The 16,807-nt window shown below is 39.5% G+C and overlaps 1 pseudogene; it reads left to right on the top strand.

Annotated features, from left to right (window-relative positions):
* The first annotated feature begins 984 nt into the window (after positions 1-984).
* LOC132376994 (mitochondrial import inner membrane translocase subunit Tim8 A-like) lies at positions 985-1,457 on the top strand (annotated as a pseudogene).
* Positions 1,458-16,807: the final 15,350 nt, after the last annotated feature.

A 16,807-nucleotide genomic window follows, 5' to 3' on the forward strand; every position in this document is an offset into this window, starting at 1 on the left:
CAAAAAGACAAAAAAATACAATTGTTTTTTCTTTTCATGCCTTTCATTCCAAAATTAACTTTTGGCATTTTTTTTTCCACCTTGTAACTAAATTTGCTATTTAGATGAGTGTTGTGTCAAACTGACTTCAAAGTTCACCACTGATCACTTTCAGCATTGCTTCATTTCTCTGTAATGAATTCTTCATTTTGATTCATCTCTTCAGCTGGGTGAGTCTTCAAGTGAATTTTTCAAGAAGGTACAGAGGTTGAATATACTTTCTAGCTGCTGTGTACTTGTGAAAATGTCTTTTCATTGTCATAGTGCTTAATGAAAATGCACTGGGTCCATAAATCCTTGAATTATATAATTTCCCCAATAAATACAGATTTGGTTCCATTATTTTTACATTTAGTATTTTAAATAAGCCTGATATCAGACTAAATTTTCTTCTCTTAACTTTTTTTTTTAAATTGTTTATTTATGGGATTTTCTTCTATTTATTTTGACTCAAAAATCTTTTTCTGATATGTGTCTCAGTCTCTGATTTTTCCCTGGATTTTTATGGCAACTTTCAATCTGCATACAGTGTTCCCCTTTTCAGGAGGAGGATGTTTTATTCAATTAAGTGTTTGAATATTACTTTCTTCCTCAGCTGCAGATATAATTCTTGGTTTGGTTTACTTAGCTATGTTTCTTATGTCTCTCATCATCTTTCACAGCATTTTCATTTTCTTCTCCTTTTTCCTCTGTAATTTTGCAGACTCTCAGATTTGTCCTCATCACTAATTTAACTTCCTTCATGTTAATTCCACCCTTTCTTGCCTGCAAAATGTATTTTAAATCTGTTACCAAATCTTTACAGTTTTAGGCAGTCTTTTCCTTCATATGTTCATTCCTGCCCACCCCCCCACACACACACACACACTTTTTTTCTAAATTGAGACAAAACATGAAATTCACCATTTAAGGGTTCTGCCGCGGAGACACGTGAAGGTCGGTGACTTGGTGCGGAGTTTGTCTCGGCACGCGTGGCCGCGCTGGGATGGCGTCCTCCTCGTCTTCCTCCGCAGCGGGTTTGGGCTCGGTCGACCCGCAGCTGCAGCATTGCACGGAGGTAGAGACTCAGAAGCAGCGCTTCCAGCAGCTGGTGCACCAGATGACGGAACTTTGTTGGGAAATGTGCATGGACAAGCCTGGGCCAAAGTTGGACAGTCGGGCTGAGGCTTGTTTTGTGAACTGCGTTGAGCGCTTCATTGATACAAGCCAATTCATCTAGAATCGACTGGAACAGACCCAGAAATCCAAGCCATTCTTCTCAGAAAGCCTTTCTGACTGACCTGAGTATTACCTCTCTGGAAAAGGAAGGTAGTTCAAGAAATGAAGAGCAGTTGATGGGATGGTTGAAGAAAAGGCTGTGGGGGGATCGGCTCCCACCTTTGTCACTCTTGGGACATCCTGTCATCTGAGAATGAATAAAGACCGATTTTTGTGTGTGGGGGTGGTTTGAGGGTCAAATGTGTTTGGGGTTGTGTTTTTTAATGCTAATCTTGGGAAAACAATTGACAGATGAATGGAAAACTCTACTAGGTGTATGTTACTGTATGTGGGACGATGCTTTCCTCATAGTCCCATTAACTGCTTCCTATAATTTTAATAGTGGAACTGCTCTATAATTTGATATGTGGGACCACATAGGTAATAATCTGTTATTTGTGTGGATTCCTTTCAGATTTCTGGAGAGATCGATATACATCTTTGTGTCTCTCAGAAAGGGCAGCAGTGGGGGAAAGAGTAATTTGGTACTTGACTGTAGGCCTCCTTATCTAGTGTTTGATTATCAGTGCTGGAAAAAAAATGTATGGAGTATTCATACAGTACATTTCACTTTTCTAGATTATCTCCCTCCCTTATACTGTGATTCACTTAAATTTCTATATATAAAGTACAGTCTTGAGCTAGTACAGGTAGCCTGAGAGTCTAGAGGACTTTAGTTAAAGGAATCTAGCCAGCGAACATAATTCTCATACTAAACTGCCACAAGGAAGACGTTAACTTACCCTGTATGTCAGGGTCCAAAAAAATTTAAAGATGTGCCTAAATGAAAAAATAAGTTATAAAGATTTAGGCCAGTCAAAAACTAACAGCAGTTTCAGGTAGAGGTGCATGCCTAACGTAAACCAGCATAGTTTCCATTTACTGCGTTCTTTTCATCACTGAAATAAAAACTTCTACAAGATTCAAAAAAAAAAATTCACCGATTAAAGTAAGTGTACAATTCACTAGTTCTTAGTATTTTCACAACCAATATTGCTATCTAATTCCAGAACATTTTTGTCACGCCCCCACAAAGAAATCTTGTATATGTTAGCTGTTACTCCCTATTTTCCCCTCCCCAACATCCCCTGGCATCCACTAATCTACTTTCTGTCTATATGGATTTGCTCATTCTGGACATTTCATATACATGGAATTATACAATATATGACCGTTTGCTATTGGCTTGAAATATTTCTCCGTTTAATAGTGTCAGTTTTTCGGACTTCCCTGGTGGTACAGTGGTTAAGAATCCGCCTGCCAATGCAGGGGACACGGGCTCGAGCCCTGGTCTGGGAAGATCTCACATGCCGCGGAGCAACTAAGCCCGCGCGCCAAAACTACTGAGCCTGCGCTCTAGAGCCCAAGAGCCACAACTACTGAAGCCCATGCACTTAGAGCCCGTGCTCCTCAACAAGAGAAGCCAGCACAATGAGAAGCCCGCGCACCACAACAAAGAGTAGCCCCTGCTCGCCACAGCTAGAGAAAACTCGCGCGCGGCAACGAAGACCCAGCGCAGCCAAAAATAAAAATACAAATAAATAAATAAATAAATTTATTTATTTATTTAAAAAAATAGTGTCAGGTTTTTTCATTTTAATTCTGTTAGTTTTTCTTTATGTATTTGGGACTTGCTTATACTGCATTTGTCTTTTAAGTCATATAGGAGAAAAACTGACTTACAAACAAAAATACATTTATACTGTCTTTTGTATTTACTTATGTAGTTACCTTTAGTACTTTTTTCATGTGGATTTAAGTTACTGTCTGGTGTTCACCATTCCATCTTGAAAAAAATCTCTTTAGTATTTTCTGTGGGTCAGTTTGCTAGCAGTGGAGTCTTTCAACTGTTGTTTATCTGAGAATGTCTTCATCTCTCCTTCATTTCTGAAGGGTAGTTTTGCTAGGTACAGAATACTTGGTAGGCAGGTTCTTTTCCTCAGCTCTTTGCATATGTCATTGCAATGCCTTCTGGCCTCTATGGTTTCTGATGAAAAATCAGCAATTAGTTTTATTGAAGATTCTTTGTACATGATAACTCCGCTCTTGCTGCTTTAACACTGTCTTTGTCATTTGATGGTTTATGATGTATGTAGATGTGGCTCTCTTTGACTGTATCATGCTTGGACTTCCTTGAGCTTTTGGGATGTGCAGATTAACAGCAGTCATCAAATTTGTGAAATTTTAGGCCATTATTTCTCCAAATACTCCTTCAGTCTCTTTTTCTGTCTCTTCATCTGGAACTCCCATTATGTGTATAATAGGATGCTTGAAGGTGTCCCATAGGACTCTGAGATTCTGTTAATTTCTCTTCATTCTTTTTTCTTTCTGTTTCTCACACTGGATAATCTCAATTGGCCTATCTTCAAGTTCACTGACTCATACTTCTGCCTGTTCAAATCTGATACTGAGCTTTCTCCAGTCAATTTTTTATTTTAGTTATTGTACTTTTCAACTACAGATCTTCTATTTGGTTCTTTTTTGTAATTTCTCTTTATTGATATTCTCTATTTGGTAAGACACTGTTCTTATACTTCTTTTTTTTTTTTAAACATCTTTATTGAAGTATAATTGCTTCACAATTGTGTGTTAGTTTCTGCTTTATAACAAAGTGAATCAGCTACAGATATACACACGTTTCCATATCTCCTCCCTTCCGCATCTCCCTCCCTCCCACCCTCCCCATCCCACCCCCCCCCCCAAGGTGGTCACAAAGCACCGTGCTGATCTCCCTGTGCTATGCGGCTGCTTCCCACTAGCTATCTATTTTACATTTGGTAGTGTATATATGTCCATGACACTCTCTCATCCTGTCACATCTCACCCCTCCCCCTCCCCATATCCTCAAGTCCATTCTTTAGTAGGTCTGTGTCTTTATTCCCATCTTGCCACTAGGTTCTTCATGGCCCTTTTTTTTCCCCTTAGATTCCATATATATGTGTTAGCATACTGTATTTTTTTTTCTCTTTCTGACTTACTTCACTCTGTATGACAGACTCTAACTCCATCCACCTCATTACAAATACCTCCATTTCATTTCTTTTTATGGCTGAGTAATATTCCACTGTATATATGTGCCACATCTTCTTTATCCATTCATCCGATGATGGACACTTAGGTTGCTTCCATGTCCTGGCTATTGTAAATAGAGCTGCAATGAACATTTTGGTACATGACTCTTTTTGAATTATGGTTTTCTCAGGGTATATGCCCAGAAGTGGGATTGCTGGGTCGTATGGTAGTTCTATTTGTAGTTTTTTAAGGAACCTCCATACTGTCCTCCATAGTGGCTGTATCAATTTACATTCCCACCAACAGTGCAAGAGTGCTCCCTTTTCTCCACACCCTCTCCAGCATTTATTGTTTCTAGATTTTTTGATGATGGCCATTCTGACCGGTGTGAGATGATACCTCATTGTAGTTTTGATTTGCATTTCTCTAATGATTAATGATGTTGAGCATGCTTTCATGTGTCTGTTGGCCATCTGTATATCTTCTTTGGAGAAATGTCTATTTAGGTCTTCTGCCCATTTTTGGATTGGGTTGTTTGTTTTTTTGTTATTGAGCTGCATGAGCTGCTTGTAAATCTCGGAGATTAATCCTTTGTCAGTTGCTTCATTTGCAAATATTTTCTCCCATTCTGAGGGTTGTCTTTTGGTCTTGTTTATGGTTTCCTTTGCTGTGCAAAAGCTTTTAAGTTTCATTAGGTCCCATTTGTTTATTTGTGTTCTTATTTCCATTTCTCTAGGATCTGGGTCAAAAAGGATCTTGCTGTGATTTATGTCATAGAGTGTTCTGCCTATGTTTTCCTCTAAGAGTTTGATAGTGTCTGGCCTTACACTTAGGTCTTTAATCCATTTTGAGTTTATTTTTGTGTATGGTGTCAGGGAGTGTTCTAATTTCATACTTTTACATGTACCTGTCCAATTTTCCCAGCACCACTTATTAAAGAGGCTGTCTTTTCTCCACTGTATATGCTTGCCTCCTTTATCAAAGATAAGGTGACCATATGTGCGTGGGTTTATCTCTGGGCTTTCTATCCTGTTCCATTGATCTATATTTCTGTTTTTGTGCCAGTACCAAACTGTCTTGATTACTGTAGCTTTGTAATATAGTCTGAAGTCAGGGAGCCTGATTCCTCCAGCTCCATTTTTCGTTCTCAAGATTGCTTTGGCTATTCGGGGTCTTTTGTGTCTCCATAGAAATTGTGAAATTTTTGGTTCTAGTTCTGTGAAAAATGCCAGTGGTAGTTTGATAGGGATTGCATTGAATCTGTAGATTTCTTTGGGTAGTAGAGTCATTTTCACAATGTTGATTCTTCCAATCCAAGAACATGGTATATCTCTCCATCTATTTGTATCATCTTTAATTTCTTTCATCAGTGTCTTATAATTTTCGGCATACAGGTCTTTTGTCTCCTTAGGTAGGTTTATTCCTAGATATTTTATTCTTTTTGTTGCAATGGTAAACGGGAGTGTTCTCTTAATTTCACTTTCAGATTTTTCATCATTAGTATATAGGAAGGCAAGAGATTTCTGTGCATTAATTTTGTATCCTGCTACTTTACCAAATTCATTGATTAGCTCTAGTAGTTTTCTGGTGCCAGTTTTAGGATTCTCTATGTATAGTATCATGTCATCTGCAAACAGTGACAGCTTTACTTCTTCTTTTCCGATTTGGATTCCTTTTATTTCTTTTTCTTCTCTGATTGCTGTGGCTAAAACTTCCAAAACTATGTTGAATAATAGTGGTGAGAGTGGGCAACCTTGTCTTGTTCCTGATCTTAGTGGAAATGGTTTCAGTTTTTCACCATTGAGGACAATGTTGGCTGTGGGTTTGTCATATATGGCCTTTATTATGTTGAGGAAAGTTCCCTCTATGCCTACTTTCTGCAGGGCTTTTATCATAAATGGGTGTTGAATTTTGTCGAAAGCTTTCTCTGCATCTATTGAGATGATCATATGGTTTTTCTCCTTCAATTTGTTAATATGATGTATTCACGTTGATTGATTTGCGTATATTGAAGAATCCTTGCATTCCTGGAATAAACCCCACTTGATCATGGTGTATGATCCTTTTAATGTGCTGTTGGATTCTGTTTGCTAGTATTTTGTTGAGGATTTTTGCATCTGTGTTCATCAGTGATATTGGCCTGTAGTTTTCTTTCTTTGTGACATTTTTGTCTGGTTTTGGTATCAGGGTGATGGTGGCCTCGTAGAATGAGTTGGGGAGTGTTCCTCCCTCTGCAATATTTTGGAAGAGTTTGAGAAGGATAGGTGTTAGCTCTTCTCTAAATGTTTGATAGAATTCGCCTGTGAAGCCATCTGGTCCTGGGCTTTTGTTTGTTGGAAGATTTTTAATCACAGTTTCAATTTCAGTGCTTGTGATCGGTCTGTTCATATTTTCTATTTCTTCCTGGTTCAGTCTCGGTGGGTTGTGCATTTCTAAGCATCTGTCCATTTCTTCCAGGTTGTCCATTTTATTGGCATAGAGTTGCTTGTAGTAATCTCTCATGATCGTTTGTATTTCTGCAGTGTCAGTGGTTACTTCTCCTTTTTCATTTCTAATTCTATTGATTTGAGTCTTCTCCCTTTTTCTCTTGATGAGTCTGGCTAATGGTTTATCAATTTTGTTTATCTTCTCGAAGAACCAGTTTTTAGTTTCATTGATTTTTGCTATTGTTTCCTTCATTTCTTTTTCATTTATTTCTGATCTGATCTTTATGATTTCTTTCCTTCTGCTAGCTTTGGGGTTTTTTTGTTCTTCTTTCTCTAATTGCTTTAGGTGCAAGGTTAGGTTGTTTATTCGAGATGTTTCCTGTTTCTTGATGTAGGCTTCTATTGCTACAAACTTCCCTCTTAGCACTGCTTTTGCTGCGTCCCATAGGTTTTGGGTCGTCGTGTCTCCATTGTCATTTGTTTCTAGGTATTTTTTGATTTCCCCTTTGATTTCTTCAGTGATCACTTCGTTAATAAGTAGTGTATTGTGTAGCCTCCATGTGTTTGTATTTTTTACAGACCTTTTCCTGTAATTGATATCTAGTCTCATAGCGTTGTGGTCAGAAAAGATACTTGATACGATTTCAATTTTCTTAAATTTACCAAGGCTTGATTTGTGACCCAAGATATGATCTATCCTGGAGAATGTTCCATGAGCACTTGAGAAAAATGTGTATTCTGTTGTTTTTGGGTGGAATGTCCTATAAATATCAATTAAGTCCATCTTGTTTAATGTATCATTTAAAGCTTGTGTTTCCTTATTTATTTTCATTTTGGATGATCTGTCCATTGGTGACAGTGGGGTGTTAAAGTCCCCTACTATGATTGTGTTGCTGTCGATTTCCCCTTTTATGGCTGTTAGTATTTGCCTTATGTACTGAGGTGCTCCTATGTTGGGTGCATAAATGTTTACAATTGTTATATCTTCTTCTTGGATCGATCCCTTGATCATTATATAGTGTCCTTCTTTGTCTCTTGTAATAGTCTTTATTTTAAAGTCTATTTTGTCTGATATGAGAATTGCTACTCCAGCTTTCTTTTGATTTCCATTTGCATGGAATATCTTTTTCCATCCCCTCACTTTCAGTCTGTATGTGTCTCTAGGTCTGAAGTGGGTCTCTTGTAGACAGCATATATATGGGTCTTGCTTTTGTATCCATTCAGCCAGTCTGTGTCTTTTGGTGGGAGCATTTAATCCATTTATATTTAAGGTAATTATTGATATGTATGTTCCTATTCCCATTTTCTTAAATAGTTTATGTTTGTTATTGTAGGTGTTTTCCTTCTCTTGTGTTTCTTGCCTAGAGAAGTTCCTTTAGCATTTGTTGTAAAGCTGGTTTGGTGGTGCTGAACTCTCTCAGCTTTTGCTTGTCTGTAAAGGTTTTCATTTCTCCATCGAATCTGAATGAGATCCTTGCTGGGTAGAGTAACCTTGGTTGTAGGTTTTTCTCCTTCATGACTTTAAGTATATCCTGCCACTCCCTTCTGGCTTGCAGAGTTTCTGCTGAAAGATTAGATGTTAACCTTATGGGGATTCCCTTGTGTGTTATTTGTTGTTTTTCCCTTGCTGCTCTTAATATGCTTTCTTTATATTTAATTTTTGATAGTTTGATTAATATGTGTCTTGGCATGTTTCTCCTTGGATTTATCCTGTATGGGACTCTCTGTGCTTCCAGGACTTGATTAACTATTTCCTTTCCCATATTAGGGAAGTTTTCAACTATAATCTCTTCAAATATTTTCTCAGTCCCTTTCTTTTTCTCTTCTTCTTCTGGGACCCCTATAATTCGAATGTTGGTGCGTTTAATGTTGTCCCAGAGGTCTCTGAGACTGTCCTCAGTTCTTTTCATTCTTTTTTCTTTATTCTGCTCTGCAGTAGTTATTTCCACTATTTTATCTTCCAGGTCACTTATCCGTTCTTCTGCCTCAGTTATTCTGCTATTGATCCCGTCTAGAGTATTTTTAATTTCATTTATTGTGTTTTTCATCGTTGCTTGGTTCCTCTCTAGTTCTTCTACATCCTTGTTAAATGTTTCTTGCATTTTGTCTATTCTATTTCCAAGATTTTGGATCATCTTTACTATCATTATTCTGAATTCTTTGTCAGGTAGACTGCCTATTTCCTCTTCATCTGTTAGGTCTGGTGTGTTTTGACCCTGCTCCTTCACCTGCTGTGTGGTTTTTTTGTCTTCTCATTTTGCTTATCTTACTGTGTTTGGGGTCTCCTTTTCACAGGCTGCAGGTTCGTAGTTCCCGTTGCTTTTGGTATCTGTCCCCAGTGGCTAAGGTTGGTTCAGTGGGTTGTGTAGGCTTCCTGGTGGAGGGGACTAGTGCCTGTGTTCTGGTGGATGAGGTTGGATTTTGTCTTTCTGGTGGGCACGTCCACGTCTGGTGGTGTGTTTTGGGGTGTCTGTGGCCTTATTATGATTTTAGGCAGCCTCTCTGCTAATGGATGGGGCTGTATTCCCGTCTTGCTAGTTGTTTGGCATAGGGTGTCCAGCACTGTAGCTTGCTGGTCATTGAGTTAAGCTGGGTCTTGATGTTGAGATGGAGGTCTCTGAGAGATTTTCACCGTTTGATGTTACGTGGAGAAGGGAGGTCTCTTGTGGACCAGTGTCCTGAAGTTGGCTCTCCCACCTCAGAGGCACAGCCCTGATGCCTGGCTGGAGCACCAAGAGCCTTTCGTTCACATGGCTCAGAATAAAAAGGAGAAAAAAATAGAAAGAAAGAAAGAAAGAGGATAAAATAAAATAAAATAAAGCTATTATAATAAAAAATAAGAAAAAAAATTAAGAATAAATGTATTCAGAAAAAAATTTTTTTTTAATTTTTAAAAATAGATTTATTAATTTTTTGTAGTAAAAAATAAGAAAAAAATTATTAAGAAAAAAATTTATTAAGAAAAAATGTTTAATTTTTTAAAATAAAAAATATGAAAAAACTTATTAAAAAATTTTTTTAATTTCTAAAAATAGAAAATAAGGGAAAAATTATTAAGAAAACATTTATTAGGAAAAAAAATTTTTTTGAGTGAACAAAAAAACAAACAAAGAAAAAAAACATGGACGGACCTAACCCTAGGACTAATGGTGAAAGCAAAGCTATACAGACAAAATCTCACCCAGAAGCATACACATATACACTCACAAAAAAAGGAAAAGGGGAAAAATTAATATATTCTGCTCCCAAAGTCCACCTCTTGAATTTGGGATGATTCGTTGTCTATTCAGGTATTCAACAGATGCAGGCACATCAAGTTGTTTGTGGAGCTTTAACCCACTGCTTCTGAGGCTGCTGGGAGAGACTTCCCTTTCTCTTCTTTGTTCGTACAGCTCCCGGAGTTCAGCTTTGGATTTGGACCCGCCTCTGCGTGTAGGTCGCCTGAGGGCGTCTGTTCCCCGCCCAGACAGGACGGGGTTAAAGAAGCAGCTGCTTCGGGAGCTCTGGCTCACTCAGGCCGGGGGGAGGGAGCGGTATGGAGGAGGCGGGGCAAGCCTGCGGCAGCAGAGGCCGGCGTGACGTTGCAGCAGCCTGAGGCGCGCCGTGCGTTCTCCCGGCGAAGTTGTCCCTGGATCACGGGACCCTGGCAGTGGCGAGCTGCACAGGCTCCCGGGAGGGGCGGTGTGTAGAGTGACCTGTGCTTGCACACAGGCTTCTTGGTGGCGGCAGCAGCAGCCTTAGCGTCTCCCGCCCGTCTCTGGGGTCCACGCTGATAACCGCGGCTCACGCCCGTCTCTGGGGTCCGCGCTGTTAGCCGCGGCTCGCGCCCGCCTCTGGGGTCCGCGCTTATAGCCGCGGCTCGCGCCCGTCTCTGGAGCTCGTTTAGGCGGCGCTCTGAATCCCCTCTCCTTGCGCGCCACGAAACAAAGAGGCAAGAAAAAGTCTCTTGCCTCTTTGGCAGCTGCAGACTTTTTCCCGGACTCCCTCTCGGCTAGCACCGAAGCCCGAGCCTCAGCTCCCAGCCCCCACCCGCCCCAGCGGCTGAGCAGACAAGCCTCTCGGGCTGGTGAGTGCCACTCAGCACCGCTCCTCCGTGCGGGAATCTCTCCGCTTTGCCCTCCGCACCCCTGTGGCTGCGCTCTCCTCCGTGGCTCCGAAGCTTCCCCCCTCTGCCACCCACAGTCTCTGCCCGTGAAGGGGCTTCCTAGTGTGTGGAAACCTTTCCTCCTTCACAGCTCCCTCCCACTGGTGCAGGTCCTGTCCCTATTCTTTTGTCTCTGTTTTTTCTTTTTTCTTTTGCCCTACCCAAGTACGTGGGGAGTCTCTTGCCTTTTGGGAGTTCTGACGTCTTCTGCCAGCGTTCAGTGGGTGTTCTGTAGGAGCAGTTCCACGTGTAGATGTATTTCTACTGTATCTGTGGGAAGGAAGGTGATCTCCTCGTCTTACTCTTCCGCCGTCTTGCCCCTCTCCCTATACTTCTTTAGACATGGTTTCATTTAGTTCTTTGAACATATTTTAAATAGCTATTTTAACATCTTCATTTAGTAAGTCCAATGTCTGAGATTCCTCACAGACAGTTTCTAAACTTTTGTATGGTCCATATATTTTGTTTTTACTTTGAATTTCCATATCTTGTAACTTTTTGTTGAAAACTCGACATCTTAAAAAATATAATGTGACAACCCTGGAAATCAGAGTCTACTACCTCCCTACAGTTTCCTGCTGTTGCTTTACGCTGTTTTTTTTTTAAGTAACTTTTCTGAACAAATTCTATGAAGTCTACTGAAGCTGCCACTCAACTAGCTTAGTGGTCAGCTAATGCCTAGATGGAGGTATCCTTAAACATCTAGAAACAATAAATCTCCCAGTCTTTGCCGAGGGACTACGTGCACATAGCCATCAACGCTGAGGGCAGGGAGTTATCAATTCTGCCTTAGCCTTCCCTTTCTTCTTGCCCAGAGCCTCAAGGGCAGCCAAAGGTAAAGGGTAGGCCCCTCTCAGATCTTTCCTGAGCATGCACTCAGGCCTGTGCACACTTGTGGTCTTCTAGAGTCCTAGGAATATATCAATGCTTTTCAAAATATCTATGGACATCTCATCCTCAGTTTTTCCGTTAAAGCTTTTGGTTAGTCTATTGTTTGTCTAAAGTGTTATCCACTGCCTCCTGCATTGTGACATTAAAACAGTTGCCTGGGGACTTCCCTGGTGGTCTAGGGGGTAAGACTCCGGGCTCCCAATGCAGGGGCCCCGGGATCGATCCCTGGTCAGGGAACTAGGTCCTGCAACTAAGGAGTCCGCATGCCGCAACGAAGATCCTGAGTGGTGCAACTAAGACCCGGCGCAGCCAAAATAAATAAATAAAATAAATAAATATTTAAGAAACTAAAATAAAACACTTGCCTGTAAGTGTTTTTTGACAAACACCTCACACATAGACACAGAGGCTCATACGCACTGGATAGCTCTGAGTAAGGTCAAATAAAGATAAGCCTTTTGAGTGGAGTCTTCCAGAGAGCCATCAGACAGATCAAATACTGACAATTCTTTGGGAATGAAATTGTGAAAGAGGTCCAGCTCTGTTCTGCTCCCTCCAGTCCTGGGAATGCAGGTTGATATTTTTCAAGGTTATCACTGAGCTGAGTGTGGCAATGAGAATAGGGCAAGGTAAAATGCCACAAGCTTACTATTCTTATCAAGGTTCAGCCATTTTTCTTGAATAAATGCTTACTACAAAAGCTACAAGCCTTTGGTTAATTTCGAGTTTTGGAAAAGTTTTCCATAAAGTTTTGCCAAAATTCTGTTGCTTTTATCACAGGGCAAAATGTTGGAGGTCTTTACTCCACCATTTTTTTCTGCTATTAACTCCTCACTTTGTTTTAAAAATCCCAACCAGTTCTCTCCCCATGGCTTTTTGCTCCTATTGACAGTACTAGTACACAAAATATTTAAATGTCTTTAAATGAATATAAAAATAACATCTATATTATATATTGGTATGAGGTATAAAATGGCTTACAAAAAAAAAGACATAGTACCTATCTTCACAGAACTTACTGTCAGATATAAATGAAATCCTGTTACTACTTCAGAGTGTTACTTGACCTAATGAGTAAATCTCTAACATCTATCTCTTTCTTTGCGAGGTTACCTTTGCCTTGTTTTTTTGTTTTTGTTTTGTTTTTAATTTATTTATTTTTATTTTTGCCTGTGTAGGGTCTTCGGTGCTGTGCACGGGCTTCCTCTAGTTGCGGCGAGCGGGGGCTACATTTCGTTGCAGTGCGCGGGCTTCTCATTGCAGTGGCTTCTCTTGTTGTGGAGCACGGGCTCTAGGCATGCGGGCTTCAGTAGTCGTGGCTCGCAGGCTCTAAAGCGCAGGCTCAGTAGTTGTGGCGCACAGGCTTAGTTGCTCTGTGGCATGTGGGATCTTCCCGGACCAGGGCTGGAACCCGTGTCCTCTGTATTGGCAGGCGGATTCTTAACCACTGCGCCACCAGGGAAGTCCCTTTGTTTTTGTCTCTAAAAGAATTTTATGAGTTCAATTGTTTACTCATTCTCAACTGAGGAGAAATTATTTGGTCCAAATATCTGCAATGGTTTATGACTTGCCCTTGGCCCCAAACTCTAGTTGGATCTTTCTAGTATCTATAGAATCACAACATACTAATAGACACTATCTATCAGAACAATTCCTAGGCTTTCATCTAGATCAGCTCTACTGGTCTAAGAAACTATTATTTTCTACTGTCAACTCCCTCACTCTCAGAATAGATGCAGAACATGATAAATGACAACCTCAAGTATATATAGCCAACAGATCTCTTCTTGTCTAACTGATGCATTCAGTACTTTATTTATACGGACAGTATTTCTCAGGATACAGTGTACCATCCCTGAGTCATTTCCTCTTCCCACTACTGTCCAATTTTTCTCAAAGTTAATGTCTCCAAAGGGAAGAGTTAGGATGTAAATGAATAGAAGTACACAGGAGGCCTCAAAAAATACTGGAACACCTGATTAGACTTCTATTGGTACATTCTGTCTTCTGAACTAGGGGGCTGAAAGTGAGACTGAGATAAAAGATTTTCCTACCTACAATCAATTAAGTAAGCTTGTTTTATGTCTCGTAGCCACTAAGTGAGTTTTTAAAATCATAGCCATGCAGGTAGTGAAAATTTCTTCCAGTTCCTGGTTATAGGCTTCATAATCAATCCTAACATATGAGCATTTTGTGGTTCTTTTTTTCAGTGGCATCACAGTGGGAAATCAGGAGCAATTATATCGGGGCTTTAACTCAGTTACCATTAGATACTAGTTGGGTCCTCTTAAAATTAACAGAAAATCTGCGTAAGACCAGGGACAACTACTTTCTTTTTAATTTCTACACCTATAAAGATGTCTATTGACAAATCATGAACAATTTATATCTAAACTGAACCAAGTCAACTCCTGTGGACCAATCAATATGTTATCCCAACAATCAAAACCCCGCACCATACCAACTCCGTATCCTTATAATTTTCCACAGAAAATATTTATTCAGTTCCTCCACAGGATGCTATTCATTTTCTAAATCTGCAGTTCTATTGTGGTGATCTCACAGGGATGTTGTGGGATATTTTAAAATTCTAGAGAAAGAGTGATATGTAATATCTGGTGTACAGGACAAAAACTAATCGCTAAAGATAGTTTAAAGTTTCAACATTAGATACTGCTACATTCCTTTCAATGCTGCTGTCTGTATCTCTGCAGAGTTGGATTTTTGACGGTTTCTGTAACAAAAGCAATAAATGAGGGTGGTTGTGTCCAATCTCATCTCAAGGTTTGAGAAACTGTGCCCTAATAGCCACACATATCTCGTTAGCAAGTAATTATGCATATTTCTGAACAAAGTAAAATGTTTTCTTTCAAACACAAAACGAAAAATATTTTTGCTTATTAAGCTGTAAGATCAAAACGCTAAGTATTTTTATACCCTAATAACATAATAGCTTAGTGTCTGAAAAAATACTTCATGTATTTATATGCTGCTGATGATTTATATCCCCACGATGATGAGAAAAGAAATCACCCAAACACTAAGGTGACTGTGAACAGAGAAAACTTGGAAACCTTTGTCCTAGATGGAGTCCACTAACCCAAACAAGTAACTGTTCATACAATTTTCTTCAAATATTTATCAAATGTTTGAGTGTACACAATACATCTGACCAAATAACTCACCTATCTGAACCAGAGCCTGTGTCATGAAAATCTCCATGTTTCACTTAAAGATTAAAGAGCACTGAGCTTTCATATGTCATCCAGAATTAAACAGCCAATCCACAAATAAAATTTCAAAAAATAAAATTTTGAATAATTTCTGCATAATACCTGAGTGTGAGCTCTCAATGGTGGTGTCTGACTTGGAATCCAGAGATGAAGGAATTTGTCTTAATTGGGGAACATAGTACATCTTTGTACTACCAGAAGGCTTATATGGCAACAGTAAAGGCTGGCCTAAGGACATAAAGATCAGAATAATTAATAAGAAAACATTTATTAATTAACTGAACAAATATTAAGCACCTTTAATGTGCCAAGCAGTGGTCAAGATTCTTGGAATGTATCAGTAAACTAGCATTCTAGAAGAGGGAGATAGACAGTAAACAATTAGCATACTAAATAAGTAAATCATCTAGTATTTTTATAAATTATTAGTGACATAAAAAATTAGAAAATACTGGGACTTCCCTGGTGGTGCAGTGGGTTAAGAATCTGCCTGCCAATGCAGGGGACAGGGGTTCGATACCTGGTCTGGGAAGATCTCACATGCTGTGGAGCAACTAAGCCTGTGCACCACAACTACTGAGCCTGCGTGCCACAACTACCAAAGCCCGCCCGCCCTAGAGCCCGAGCGCCACAACTACTGAGCCCATGTGCCGCAACTACTGAAGCCCACGTGCTCTAGGGCCCTTGTGCTGCGAGTACTGAGCCCTCGTGCTGCAACTACTGAAACCTGTGCGCCTAGAGCCCACGCTCTGCAACAGGAGAAGCCACCACAATAAGAAACCCATGCACCACAACGAAGAGTAGCCCCTACTCACCACAGCTAGGGAAAGCCCGTGTGCAGCAACAAAGACCCAAAACAGCCACTCCCCCCCCAAAAATTAGAAAATGCTGAGGAAGATTAGAAGTATTTGGGAAATTGCAGCAGGATGCAGTTTAAATAGAGTGGTAAGGGTAGGATTCATTGAGAAGACGACTTCTTAGCAATCTATTCCATATTTAGATGGCTCTAACTAAGAAACACTTTATCTTATATTGAACCCAAACCTGGTCGTTGTTAACCCCTACTACTGATCTTTGAAGGTTCTCCCTCCAGAGTCATAGAAAGTAAATCTAATTCTCTTCTATGTGGCAGATTTTCAAAATAAGTTTCCCATTAAAAAAGTATAACTTCTCAATATTAAAAAAATACACAGAAATAAAAAAGACAAAGTCTTACCACTCAAAGATAACTATTATTAATATTTTAATGTATTTCTACAGGTCTTTCCTCTGTATTTCTTATTTGTTTACATAGTTGTGTATAGTATGTATAATGTGGAATTCAGTTTTTCTACTTTACATTGATAATAAAATATTCATTTTATTTCCTATCTTCACATTTTTTATCATTCTACTACACATTAAGTGTATTTAACCCTTCTCATAATGTTAAAAATTTAGGCTGGATTAAATTTTCAATAATAAAGAATTCTGTAATAAAGACTTCCTGTTTATAGCATACCCATTCTCCCCTGCTGCCCCATTTCACATAAGTTTTCTGATTTCAGAGTGAAAAATTATGTCATTTATAAAGTTTCTTTTTTTTAAATACTAACTGCTAAAATTCTTTCTAAAATGTCTGTGACATGGTAGTAATTTGATTATTATAGAAGATGAAATCTTTTTCTTCTTCTTCTTATTTTTTTACTTCATTGGGTCTTCATTGCTGCACGCGGGCTTTCTCTAGTTGCGGTGTGGGGGGGCTACTGTTCGTTGTGGTGCGCGAGCTTCTCACTCTTCTCACTGCAGTGGCTTCTCTTGTTGTG

Source organism: Balaenoptera ricei, chromosome 13, assembly GCF_028023285.1.
Source record: "Balaenoptera ricei isolate mBalRic1 chromosome 13, mBalRic1.hap2, whole genome shotgun sequence".
NCBI classification, from domain to species: Eukaryota; Metazoa; Chordata; class Mammalia; order Artiodactyla; family Balaenopteridae; genus Balaenoptera; species Balaenoptera ricei.